We start from the raw sequence: 12363 nt of genomic DNA on the forward strand, positions 1-12363 counted from the left end.
GGGATATTGCCCACAGTTCCTTGGATCTTTTTCCTTGGGAACCGTGGTGGTTGCTCAACACGTGTAGTTAACCCAGACCCTCGCAGGCTGAACAGCATCGAGTCCTGGTGTGACCGTAAGAATGGATGAGGAATGAGAGTGTGACTGGCTCCTCTTCCCATCTTTTTCTTCCCTCTACCTCTGGGTAGAGGGACACGGTCGTCACCCTGCTGGGTAAGGACGAGATGCAGGTGAGCTACTCAATAGAGCACCATCCTATCCCTTTCAGTAGGGATAGGAGTAAATATCCACCACTTCCTCCAACAAGGGGGAGGAAGTGGATGCCAATTTGAGACAAACCCATCATTTTATGATTGTCTCTTGCAAACAGGAACAAGTTCTTGCTTGCTGGTACGAAGAGATACGCTTGCCTCTCTCTTAGTACTTGGCCCAGAGGTCTGACCATTGATCCTGCGGTGCACACCCCGATCAATCGGACAGAGGTTTGGATCCCTCCCTTGCTCTTACGACCAGGGAGGCACTCCAGGGTTGGACGAACACCAGTCTGTTCACCAAAAAGACTCAGATTCCTCCCACCAAGAAGTGAGTCTTCCTATTGTTAAAGGACCGAGGGTTTGTATTACGTATCGGAACAAATGACAATTTGTCGAAAATTGCATTTTTCCTAACTATACAAACCTGAGGTCCTTTACATATAGTCCCACCTCATGCCACCCCTCACTCTGCAACTTTTTGCATGGGCCTAAAAGCAAAAGTGATTCTTCACCTCTCGGCGCCGCTGGGCGCGCGCACGATCGGACAAGCAGTTAACTACCATTCTCCCCTTGTTCGAAGCTTACGACCGTCCCAGCTGCCGCTAGTTACCTTCCTATTGTTAAAGGACCTCAGGTTTGTATAGTTAGGAAAAATGCAATTTTCGACAAATTGTCATTTTTGCAATAAACTATCATTGGTGCTGGCACTGCCATTGTAGGGGGAGGTTCTTCTGATGATCTTTAAATATTCCGGGCTAGTACTGTGGAAATTCAGTTCCTCTGGCACCGCCATTGTAGGGGTAGTTTCATCCAATGATCTTTTAAAATATTCCAGCTTAGTAGTCCTCCTTGTCTAGTCCTGTGGAGATTCAGTTCTTAGATAAACAACTAATTTTAAAAAATTGTTTGTGATGTACCTGATATAAATGTTTTTAAATAAATAAAAATAATTACAGCTTTAGACTTGAAAAACCTACAGAACAACAGTTATGCAAGAAAATGCAACTTGTAAAATATACCCTTAATTACACAAATTTAACTAGAAATATTTCAACTACTTTCAATATCAGGTTTAGTCAAATAGACAAAAGGCTTCTATGAAATAGTCTAAAAATTCACATAGCATATATTTACCAGTATATTTTTCTAGCCTAATGAAAAAGTTTAAAAGTAATGGAGTTGAGCCAAAAACTCCAATTTTTTAAAATCCACAAGAAAAATTACATTAGCCGAATTTGTCAAGACACTCAAGATAACTTACAAACTTTTTCCTAAGCGGATAATTTCCAAATTACTTCCTGACTTTTTCTAATATACTAGGGTAAAATGATGGTGCAAGTTTGATTTTCAATGCTAGTGTACTTTAAGGTGTGGGAGTGCATTGATACCACATTCTGCAGACCCAATTAAACTTTCAGTGCTCGTGCTAAAGGATGCTAGCTTGAAGTATCGCAGCACTAGTATAATGGCAGTCTTCAATGCTAGGTCATGGTAGTTCTACAAGCTTGATGATGGATACTGCAATTGTAGGGGGAGGTTCATCTGATGATCTTTAAATATTCCAACCTAGCAGTCCTTAACTAGTCCTGTGGAGATTCAGTTCTTACATAAACAACTAATTTTAATAAACTGTTTGTGATGTACCTTATGTAAATCAGTTTTTAATAAAATTAATATAATTACATCTTAGCTTTTTAGACTTAAAATACCTACACGACAACAGTTATGCAAGAAGATGCAACTTGTAAAATATACCCTTAATTACACAAATTAAACTAGAAATATTTAAACTATTATTAATATCAGGTTCAATGAAAGACAAAAAGGTTCAATGTTAAAGGCAACCTTTCTTTCAGGCTCTGAAGCATTGTGTAATGCTCCATTAGTACATACTGTTAAATACCCACAATAATTACAGCATAAAACCTGAGCAATTAAGACATCTCCATTTGTTTATTCTCAAGTGAACAATATCAAAGTAAGAAAATCCCAATTACAAATAGGAAGCCAATTCAAGAGCAAGTTAAGCTTATGAACCCTGTTTTCTAGAGAGCCTTTGAAGTAAAACTTTGAGACCTGAAACAAGCTGTAGAGATGACAACAAAAAATGCCCTCTCAAGATTGTCTATATAGCACTCACTAGGACTTTTCAAAGTTTGTCTATATAGCACCTCACTAGGACTTTTAAATGATAACTTTGCAAAATTTAAGGTAACATCCACTTGCAAAATGTTGGAAAAACTAAATGAAATGGCTTATATAAAAGCACAAACAGTGAGGAAGAGTAGATTTAGCCATATTTAACTAACTATAATAAAAGTATGTACTTCCTTAATAGGAATGGATGTCTTCTAATAATTTGTTTGTTGGGTCATTACTCTTTAATGACTCGTGACAACAAAAATGAAATTGACCAACATGAAAAACATTCAAGAAAAACCACTTGCATTGCATGCCATACCAGAAATTAATATAATTTCATTAAAAGCAGGCATCACACTTGTAGAGGAAGTCATGGAGTCCTCCTATCTAAACGCATTAATCATAAGGATTAAAAAATTAATCCAAAGACCTAAGGTGTACACTTAACACCAATTAGTAACAATCTAAATTTTATAGATAGAACACAGTAAGAAAACTGGCTTAGAAAGGCCATATAATAAGAGAGTATATGACAATATCCCTTGACCATACTTTTTTTAAAGGCAGCAAATTTTCTATACTGCAGACATCTGGATAAATGCTGTTGAACAACTCTTTTTACTACAACAAACTTTTTCACCCTGAAAAAAGGCCAAATCTTCACCAATTGCTAAGTGAACTGCTGAAACAACATGGTCTAGGAAAATTCCTACTCAAAAATTGAATTTTACCATGCTGGCTCCTGTCAGAAAATTTTGCAATATTCTGAACAAAGTAACATGTGCAGTCTATTAAAACTGAATAATAGTGTCATTGAACATTATTTCAAGGAAGTGTCAGTCAATCTAATTTCAAGTTGTCGAACAAAACACTTCCAAAAAATGAAGCTATTTTCCTCAAGAGAAGTACTTAGGCCAAGTTAAGGTGGCCTGGAATAAGCTTCGATTGATAACCAAGATAAAGTCCCTTTATGTGTCAGCAGTACTTACAGAAATTCTGAAGCTTACTTAATACTGGAATGTTTGAAACAAAAAATGTTTTGGAATGTCTTCCCTGAAGAGTTGCTTTGTTACAGGCCACTACATTTATTGATTTCTCAAGTCAAATGCAACTGTCAAAGCTTACTCTGAATACAAAAAACTTCTTTAAATCGATATGCAGTGTATACTGGTCAAATCATGGACATAATTTGCAAGTTTCCACCTATCTTGTCGATGTCCAAAAGTGTTTACAGCCCTAGTGCCACTTGTCTTGATCATTACCCGCTTGTGCTGGTAACATTACAACCTTGAAACCACTCATCTACAGAATTCCCTATACACTCAGAAAGACTGTCCCATAGTTGGTAAGCAAACTGTTTGGATCTGGACACTGACACAAGAATAAAAAATGATATTGTTAAGATACAATAAAGTTTTATACATACTTACCTGGCAGATATATACTTAGCTATAGACTCCGTCGTCCCGACAGAATTCAAAACTCGCGGCACACGCTACAGGTAGGTTAGGTGATCTACCATTCCCGCCGCTGGGTGGCGGAATCCCGACCATTCCCGTTTTCTGAGCCAGATTTTCTCTTACACCTGTCTCCTGAGGGGAGGCTGGGTGGGCCCTTAATCGTATATATCTGCCAGGTAAGTAGGTATGTATAAAACTTTATTGTATCTTAACAATATCATTTTTATACATGCAACTTACCCGGCAGATATATACTTAGCTGATTGACACCCTTGGTGGAGGGCGAGAGACAGCTATATATATAAAAAAAAATTTTAATAACGGGAAACAACAATTGTTGTAGGATATCAATCCTTGGTTCTTACCTGTTTGGGCCGAAGACTTCATGATTACTGTCATTTAGTCTGCATGCCTCAAGAGCTTCAGTGAGGTAAACCACCTATGACCGAACAGCCCTTCTGGATCATGTCAATGGGGGCTAGCCCGCTTACGCGACAGAACCTGCATGGATCGTACCAATGGGGCTTACCCGCTTACATGCAGAGCCTGACCTGTATCTTATCAATGGGGGCTAGCCCTCTTACATGACAGAGCTTAGGCTTTCTTTACATAATGCACAACGAGGAGACCAAAAGTTAATCCCGACCACCTGACCTTCCTAACCATGTTAAATCTAAGAACTGAAAGGGGTTATTCCTATACCCTCTTTCAGTCAACCATAAAAACCAAACACCATAATGTTAAAATTACATAACCTAACTAATTAGGATTAACCTCAGCTCCTCCTCCCAGCACTAAATCCGCGGACACATACGCTCCCAGTGAAAAGCACTTCTCATAAGAACTCACATCCCTTAGATAATGAGAGGCGAACACTGAGTTACACTTCCAATACGTGGATTCAATTAGATTTGAAGGGACACGTTTTATGAAAAGCCATTGAGGTTGCTATGGCCCTCACTTCGTGTGCTTTTACCCTGAGGAGTTTAAATTGTTCTTCACCACATTTAAGATGCGCTTCCTTAATAATGTCTTTAATGAAAAACGTAAGGGCGTTTTTTGATATTGGCCTTGTAGGATCCTTGACCGAACACCAAAGACTTTCCTGCGTACCTCCCAAAAGAGACTTTCTTTGTAAATAAAATTTTAGCGTTCTTACTGGACAAAGGGTCTTCTCCTGTTCTTCCCCCGTAAGAGAAGAGAGTGCCTTCACTTCGAAGCTTCTAGGCCACGGTTTTGATGGGTTTTCGTTCTTGGCTAAGAAGAGAGGCTTAAAAGAGCAAATTGCAGCCTCCTCCTTAAAACCCACTCTGCCCTCTAACGCTTGAAGTTCACTCACCCTTTTTGCCGTGACTAAGGCGAACAGGAATAGAGACTTCCTTGCCAAATCTCTAAAAGAAGAATTATTGGAAGGTACGAATCTTTCAGACATCAGATAATGAAGCACTATATCCAAGTTCCAACTGGGATTTTTATTATTCTGACTTTTTGAGGTCTCGAAAGACCTAATAAGGTCATGTAGATCCTTATTGTCCGACACATCCAGACCCCTATGCCTAAAAACCGAGGCCAGCATACTTCTATACCCCTTGATCGTAGATACAGCTAGGCCACACTTTCTTCTAAGGTAAAGAAGAAAATTTGCAATGTCGGTTATAGAGGTACTGGAAGAGGATAGCTCATGCGTCCTGCACCATCTTCTAAACACCTCCCACTTCGACTGGTACACCCGTAATGTGGATGGTCTCCTGGCTCTTGCGATTGCTTTTGAAGCTTCGCGAGAAAACCCCCTCGCTCTAACGAGTCCTTCGATAGTCTGAAGGCAGTCAGACTTAGAGCGGGGAGGTTTTTGTGATACCTGTCGAAGTGGGGTTGTTTGAGAAGATCGCTCCTTAGTGGGAGCGATCTGGGAAGATCCACTATCCACTCCAGCAACTCTGTCACCCAATCTAGGGCTGGCCAAAAGGGGGCGATCAAAGTCAATTTCGTTCCCTCTGAGGAGGCAAAACTTTCTTAATACTTCCCCTACCAGTTTGAAGGGGGGAAAAGCATACCCGTCTATTCCCTTCCAATCCATGAGGAGGCCGTCTATCGCTATTGCTCTTGGATCTGCGATGGGGGGGCAATAATTCTCCAACCTCTTGTTCCAGTTGGTTGCGAACAAGTCTACGTTCGGCCTTCCCCATAACCCCCATAACTGATCGCACACTTGAGGGTTGAGAGTCCATTCGGTGGGGAGCACTTGGTTTCTTCTGCTTAGCAGATCCGCTCGAACATTTCTCTCTCCCTGAATAAATCTCGTTAGAAGAGAGATCTGTTTCTCTTGCGCCCAAAGCAACAACTCCCTCGCTGTCTTGTAAAGGGAAAATGAATGAGTTCCCCCTTGCTTCCTGATATATGCTAGGGCTGTCGTGTTGTCGGAATTGACCTGAATGATCAATCCCGAGATCTGTTCTTGAAAGTGCAAGAGAGCTAGGTGAATGGCTTTTAGTTCCTTTTTGTTTATGTGCCAGGACACCTGAGCTCCTTCCCAGGTTCCCGACACTTCTTGCGAATCCAACGTTGCTCCCCACCCTACGTCCGATGCGTCTGCAAACAACGCTCGGAGAGGGCTCTTTATGTGCAAGGATATTCCTTGACCGAGTTTCTTCGGGTCTAACCACCACCGAAGATCTTGTTTGACCTTGTCTGTTATCCTGAATGACTCTTCGAGGTCCTGGGAACTTTGATCCCAGTTCTCCTTCAGATAATACTGAAGGGGTCTTAGTGCAGTCTCCCTAAGGAAACGAACTGCTCCAACGAGGAAATGGTTCCCAGCAAACTCATCCACTCCCTCGCGGAGCAATGCTCTTTCCCTAGAAATACTGACACCTTTGTAAGGCAGCACTATTCTCTCTGTTGATGGAGACGCTAGAAAACCCCGAGAATCCATCCGAATCCCCAGATAAACTATGTTCTGCTGGGGATCCAGCTGGGACTTCTCAAGGTTGACTAGGAGTCCCAATGACTGCGTCATCTTTAATGTTACCGAAAGGTCCTCCAGACACTGTTCCTTCGACTTTGCTCGTATTAGCCAGTCGTCCAAATACATCGAGATTCTGATCCCTTCTAAATGTAGCCAATGCGCCACATTCCTTAGGATACCTGTGAAGACTTGCGGGGCCGTCGATAGTCCGAAGCAAAGCGCTCGAAATTGAAACACTCTTCCCTGTGACATGAATCTTAGGTATTTCCTTGATGCCGGATGAATTGGCACATGGAAATATGCATCTTGAAGGTCCAGGGATACCATCCAGTCCCCTGGACGAAGAGCAGAAAGTACAGAGGAAGAGGTCTCCATCGAGAACTTCTTCTTTATCACAAAGACGTTCAGCGCACTTACGTCCAAAACCGGCCTCCACCCGCCCGAGGCTTTTGGTACCAGGAATAGACGGTTTGTAGAACCTGGTGAATGGAGATCTTGAACCGGTTCTATTGCCCTTTTCTGCAACATAAGTTCTACTGCTTGCAGGAGAGCTTGACTCTTGACAGGATCTTTGTATCTCGCTGTTAATCCCTTGGAGTTCTTGTTAAGGGAGGATATTCCCTGAAGGGGATGAGGTATCCTCTCTCGAGGATAGAGCGGGTCCAGCTGTCCGCCCCTCTCTTCGCCCAGACTCTGGCAAAGTTCGACAGTCTGGCGCCTACCGCTATCTGGAGGACTTCTTCTTCATTTTGCCTTCCCTGCGGGTCTCCTGGAAGGTCTTCCTCTGGTATCCGGTGTTCTACCTCTAAAAGGGGTTCTTGAGGAGGAAGAGGCTCCTCGAAAGGGCTGCTGAAGAGGTGCTTTATCCTTCTTTTGAAAAGGAACAGCAGGCTTGAACCTCTTTGCTGACTGTGTCAGTAGATCCTGTGTGGCTTTTCCAGCTAATGATTTTGCTACATCCCTCACCGTGTCCTGTGGGAAAAGGTGGTTAGAAAGTGGCGAATATAGCAAGGCCGACCTCTGTAGAGGAGATACTGACTTGGACAGGAAAGACCCGTACACTGCTCTCTTTTTCAAAACTCCCGATCCAAAAAGAGCAGCCACTTCCACCGAGCCGTCCATCACCGCTCTGTCCAGACACGATAATACACTCGATAATTCGTCCATAGTGACAAATTCGGGATCTTGGGCTCTCTTCGCAAGGGCTCCCAAAGCCCAGTCCATAAAATTGAATACTTCGAGTATCCTAAAGAGTCCCTTTAGTAGATGGTCCAGTTCACACATCCCCCAAGTAGCTTTTGCTGATAGTAGAGCGCGCCTCCTTGAAGAATCTACTAAGGAAGCGTAATCTGCGTCTTTCTGCCGATGAAGGCAGTCCATAAGCCCTTAGGTTCCTGGGTATCGTACCATCTTCCAGGTTTACCCGTCAACTTTGAAGGAGGGCATGAAAAAACAGTCTTGCCCGCCTCTCTTTTATTCTTAAGCCATTCTCCAAAGCCTTTGAACGCTTTTTTCATACTAAGGGCTGGACGCATTTTTACAAATGAGGATGCTTTTGGAGACTTCGTGCTTGATAGCAAAGATCCTGGAGAGGGCGGATCCGCTGGTTGAAGCTTATCCCCGAACTCCTGCAACAACAACAAGGACAATCTCTTATAATCAGAGACTACTACATCCACTGGTAATTCTTCATCCGAGACTTCTTCTAAGTCTTCGGCTGTAGGGGATCCTTTCGGAGAAGAGCGGTTCTTAGTAGTCGAGGGACTTCTGTCAAAAGAAGAAGAACGTCGCCCGTGTGACAAATCCTTGCTACTACAAGGCGCAATAGGGTTCTTAAACGCACGAGATCTCCTCTCAGGAACCTGTTTCCTACCAGGTGAAGGGCTCCTACTCTCCGAAGAACTCATAAAGTGCGAAGGGGTCTTACTCTGACCTAAGCTCGTACAAGGAGCCTGGCGCCTACTCGACTCCTGACGCCTGCTCGACTCCTGGCGTCTGCTAGACTCCTGGCGCCTACCCGACTCCTGACACCTGCTCGACTCCTGAAGCCTGCTTGCTTCCTGGTGCCTGCTTGACTCCTGGCGCTTGTCGTGACTCCTGGTAGGCTCTTGACGCCTCTCACAAGACTCCTGGCGTCTGTTAGGCTCTATACACCTGTTATATTCTTGGCGCCTACTAGGCTCTGTCAACTCTATGTGTCTAAAAATCTCCTGCTTCTTAGGCTCTTGACGCCTATCCTGATCCTCAGAAGAGGAGTCCGACTCCTGACTTCTCCTAAGAGACGTAGCTGATCGCTTGCTCTGCGAGCGGCTACCGCTGGGAACTTTCTTCCTATAGATAGGAGAGGATCGTTTAAAGGGAGAACGAGAGAGTCTCTCCGGTGACGAGCGCCTGCTAGAGTGAGAAACTTCTCTCCTACCAGGAGAAGAAAACTTCGATCTCTTCACTGGAAGGGAGGAGTCTTTTCTTCGAGACGAATCCTTATGTAGAGCGCCTACCAAGGAGGATATTTGTTCCTGTAAATTAAGCAGGAAAAGCTTAGTCGGGTCTTGAGGCGCTGGAGACAGTCTTCTCGCCTTCTTACTAGTCGAAGGAAAATCCTCTGGAAATCGCTCTGGGCTTGAATCAAAAGCGTCTCCTTTCGGCGCTACCCACGATCTCTTCAGAGGACGAGACTTCGAAGCAGAGCTCCATCCACGCCTGGACGAGGAGGAGTCCGACGCAGAAAAACACTCTCAGGATGCCTTTTCTACGGCTATCCAAGGCAGCCTGGGTCGTTACTTCAGGATCTGCCGAAGGGACGCCTGATCGTTGGGGATGCTCCACATCCTCCCTGCGGCTTTTGACATTCCTCCTCCCCTGGTCCTGGGAGTTTGGAAGCGGTCTAGGCCTAGGAGCAATGCGGAGCACTGCACTGGGGTCACTGTATTCACTGACACTCTTACCTTGTGTTTCCATAGCTTTAAGCTGCTCCTGAAGCTCCCTGATCGAGGATCTCATTTTTTCCATTTCTGAAAATGAATCCTTAGATTCAACACAGGGAGAAGGGGCTGAGGTTATGGGAGAAACATCATCTAGCTTGTTAGTTTCTAATTCAGGCTCAAAAGAACAAGATCTACTCGAGCTTCTAGCTGACGCTTTCCTAGCTCTATCCTTCTCTCTTTTCTTAATATAAGAAGCTAAATCCTTCCATCCTTGCTCTGTAAGCCCTTCACATTCAGCACAAGTTCTATCAAACGCACATTCAGAACCTCTACATTTACTACAAAGTGTATGAGGATCTACCTCTGCTTTAAACAACCTAGTTCTGCATTCTTCCCTTGCACAAACCCTACACTTAGGTGTTACTTTAACTTCAGCCATCTTAATAGAAAAAACCAAATCCAAGTCCTAATCCAGTCCAAAATAAGCGTATGCCAATCCCGAGAATAAACAAGAGTACTTCACCAAATGAGTCCAACCAATTCTCGGCAAATGAGCAGAATTCCAATCAGGAGAGACCAAACAACAGTTGTTGCCGGCCTCAGCGACAGAGAAAATCTGGCTCAGAAAACGGGAATGGTCGGGATTCCGCCACCCAGCGGCGGGAATGGTAGATCACCTGACCTACCTGTAGCGTGTGCCGCGAGTTTTGAATTCTGTCGGGACGACGGAGTCTATAGCTAAGTATATATCTGCCGGGTAAGTTGCATGTATAAAAATGTTGAGCTCACATGCTAATTTCTCAAGCTCAGTAGGTGAAGTCAATAACAATGACATAACCACTTAGTAATAAAAGATTATCCTGCACAATATGTACAGAGAAGAACTTTGCAACAACTGGTCTAAATCAAACTGACCACAACTGGAAACAGGGAACATTCAAAATAACAGATGCAGGGAAAAAACAATAGTTGAACAAAGTTCTGTAGACTAGAGCAAGTACTTTGTCTCATTACTGTAATTGCAATCATTTATACCACAATTTCCCGCAAAATGTGGCTTACTAGCCTTTAGCCTCTATTTCCTGCAATATACTTACAACTATAATAGTCTTCACTTCTTACACATTTTGTGAAGCAGAAAGCCTCTGGGCATAAACCTGAAGAATTCTTTGCTTACACCTCTTACTTTCTATATAATATACAGTAGTATATAAAAATACACAAGTTAAGTTTTATCAAGTGCATAATCAATTTAACATTCTACTCACCACTAACATGCTACTCACCCTAACATGGAGTAGTTTGTTCATCTCACAGTGGGCCAGAGAGGAAACTATTACATAGGTTACCTTAAGATCTCTTGATAATTAAAACAGACGAAGGATTTTCACCCGGCAGCATTATTTATCTGGAAATAAGAAATCAATAACGTCCACCTTGTTACAAATACTTCACTACTGTGCCTTTATGCATACTGTGGTTAATAATCTTAAAAACATCAGTGTCATGGTAACAAATAAACAAAATCTGTCAAAACTTAAGGCTCCAAATCCTTGGCAAGCAAGGTTTGTAAAATTATAATAATAGAAACAAAACCATGTTCATCTTGACATTTAGAAGCTTGTTTTATCTCCCGTTTTAACAAGTACTAATCGCTAATGGCACTTTAACCATATCACTGATATGGAAATCTAATCTTGATTCATTGTCAGCTGAAAGACAACAGAAGCGGAACTAGTTCATCCCTACCACACGAATACAAATTTCACTTGAACAGCAACCTTTTGGCTGAATATACTCCAAATTATACTATTTCTATATCTTGACGACTTCAGCTGCTTCAGCTGAAAGTTGTGACCACTCAGCGTTTCCCTGAAACAGAAAAATTGGATTAGGAGATTTTTGGAGAAAAAAAAAGATTATTATAACCGTAAAAATGAAATTTCAAAACCGTAACAGTGAAATTTCAACATTCCTTAGCATATTCCTAATTTTTCCAATATGTGACAGTAATTCACAAGATTACAAAAATATTTAAATTCAGAACCAAAGGCTACTCTGAGAAACTTATGTTTAGATTATTAGATCAATTTAAATGTAAAACAAAGGCCTATCAGAACACCTATGCAACAAGGCTGGCAGGATGCCTTATCTCTATTAAGTATAGAGGCAGATGCATTTCATAAGATTAGTTTTGATGATCTGATAAAAGACTTTACAATTAAAAAAAGGAGAAAACTTCTCAAATATAAATCAAGTGGAAGTATAAAAAAATATATTTTCCCTCTTACTGTAAGTTTTGTTTAATTTTGATAAATAAAATTTCATTTTACAGTTTTATTATTGTTTATATTTTAAATTACATATATTAGAATTAGAGGGTCATCAAAATCTTTTGAAATGCTTAGGGCCTCTAAGGATCTTAATCCGGCCCTGCCTCTTTACTAATTTTTTACGCATGGTTATCTTTTTAAAAATTTTAATGAACGAGGTTGGTATTTGTGTAAGCTTTAAAATCAAAAGAACTTAAATTCTAAAGTTCGTTGAAGTTATAGCTCCGCACCACGAATTAAGTAAAATGCTCCTATTTAAATATTTGCTAGTTTTTATATAGTTAG

At 41.9% G+C, this 12363-nt stretch overlaps 1 long non-coding RNA gene across 1 annotated transcript; it reads right to left on the bottom strand.

Annotated features, from left to right (window-relative positions):
* Nucleotides 1-1398: 1398 nt before the first annotated feature.
* Nucleotides 1399-12024, bottom strand: LOC135206139 (uncharacterized). Its single transcript, XR_010312687.1, has 3 exons — nucleotides 11495-12024; nucleotides 11032-11153; nucleotides 1399-1840 (listed from the first exon to the last, which is right to left on the bottom strand). It is a non-coding gene; the product is annotated as an uncharacterized LOC135206139 (long non-coding RNA).
* Between the last annotated feature and the right edge of the window lie 339 nt (nucleotides 12025-12363).

This window comes from Macrobrachium nipponense, chromosome 29 (genome assembly GCF_015104395.2).
Source record: "Macrobrachium nipponense isolate FS-2020 chromosome 29, ASM1510439v2, whole genome shotgun sequence".
NCBI classification, from domain to species: Eukaryota; Metazoa; Arthropoda; class Malacostraca; order Decapoda; family Palaemonidae; genus Macrobrachium; species Macrobrachium nipponense.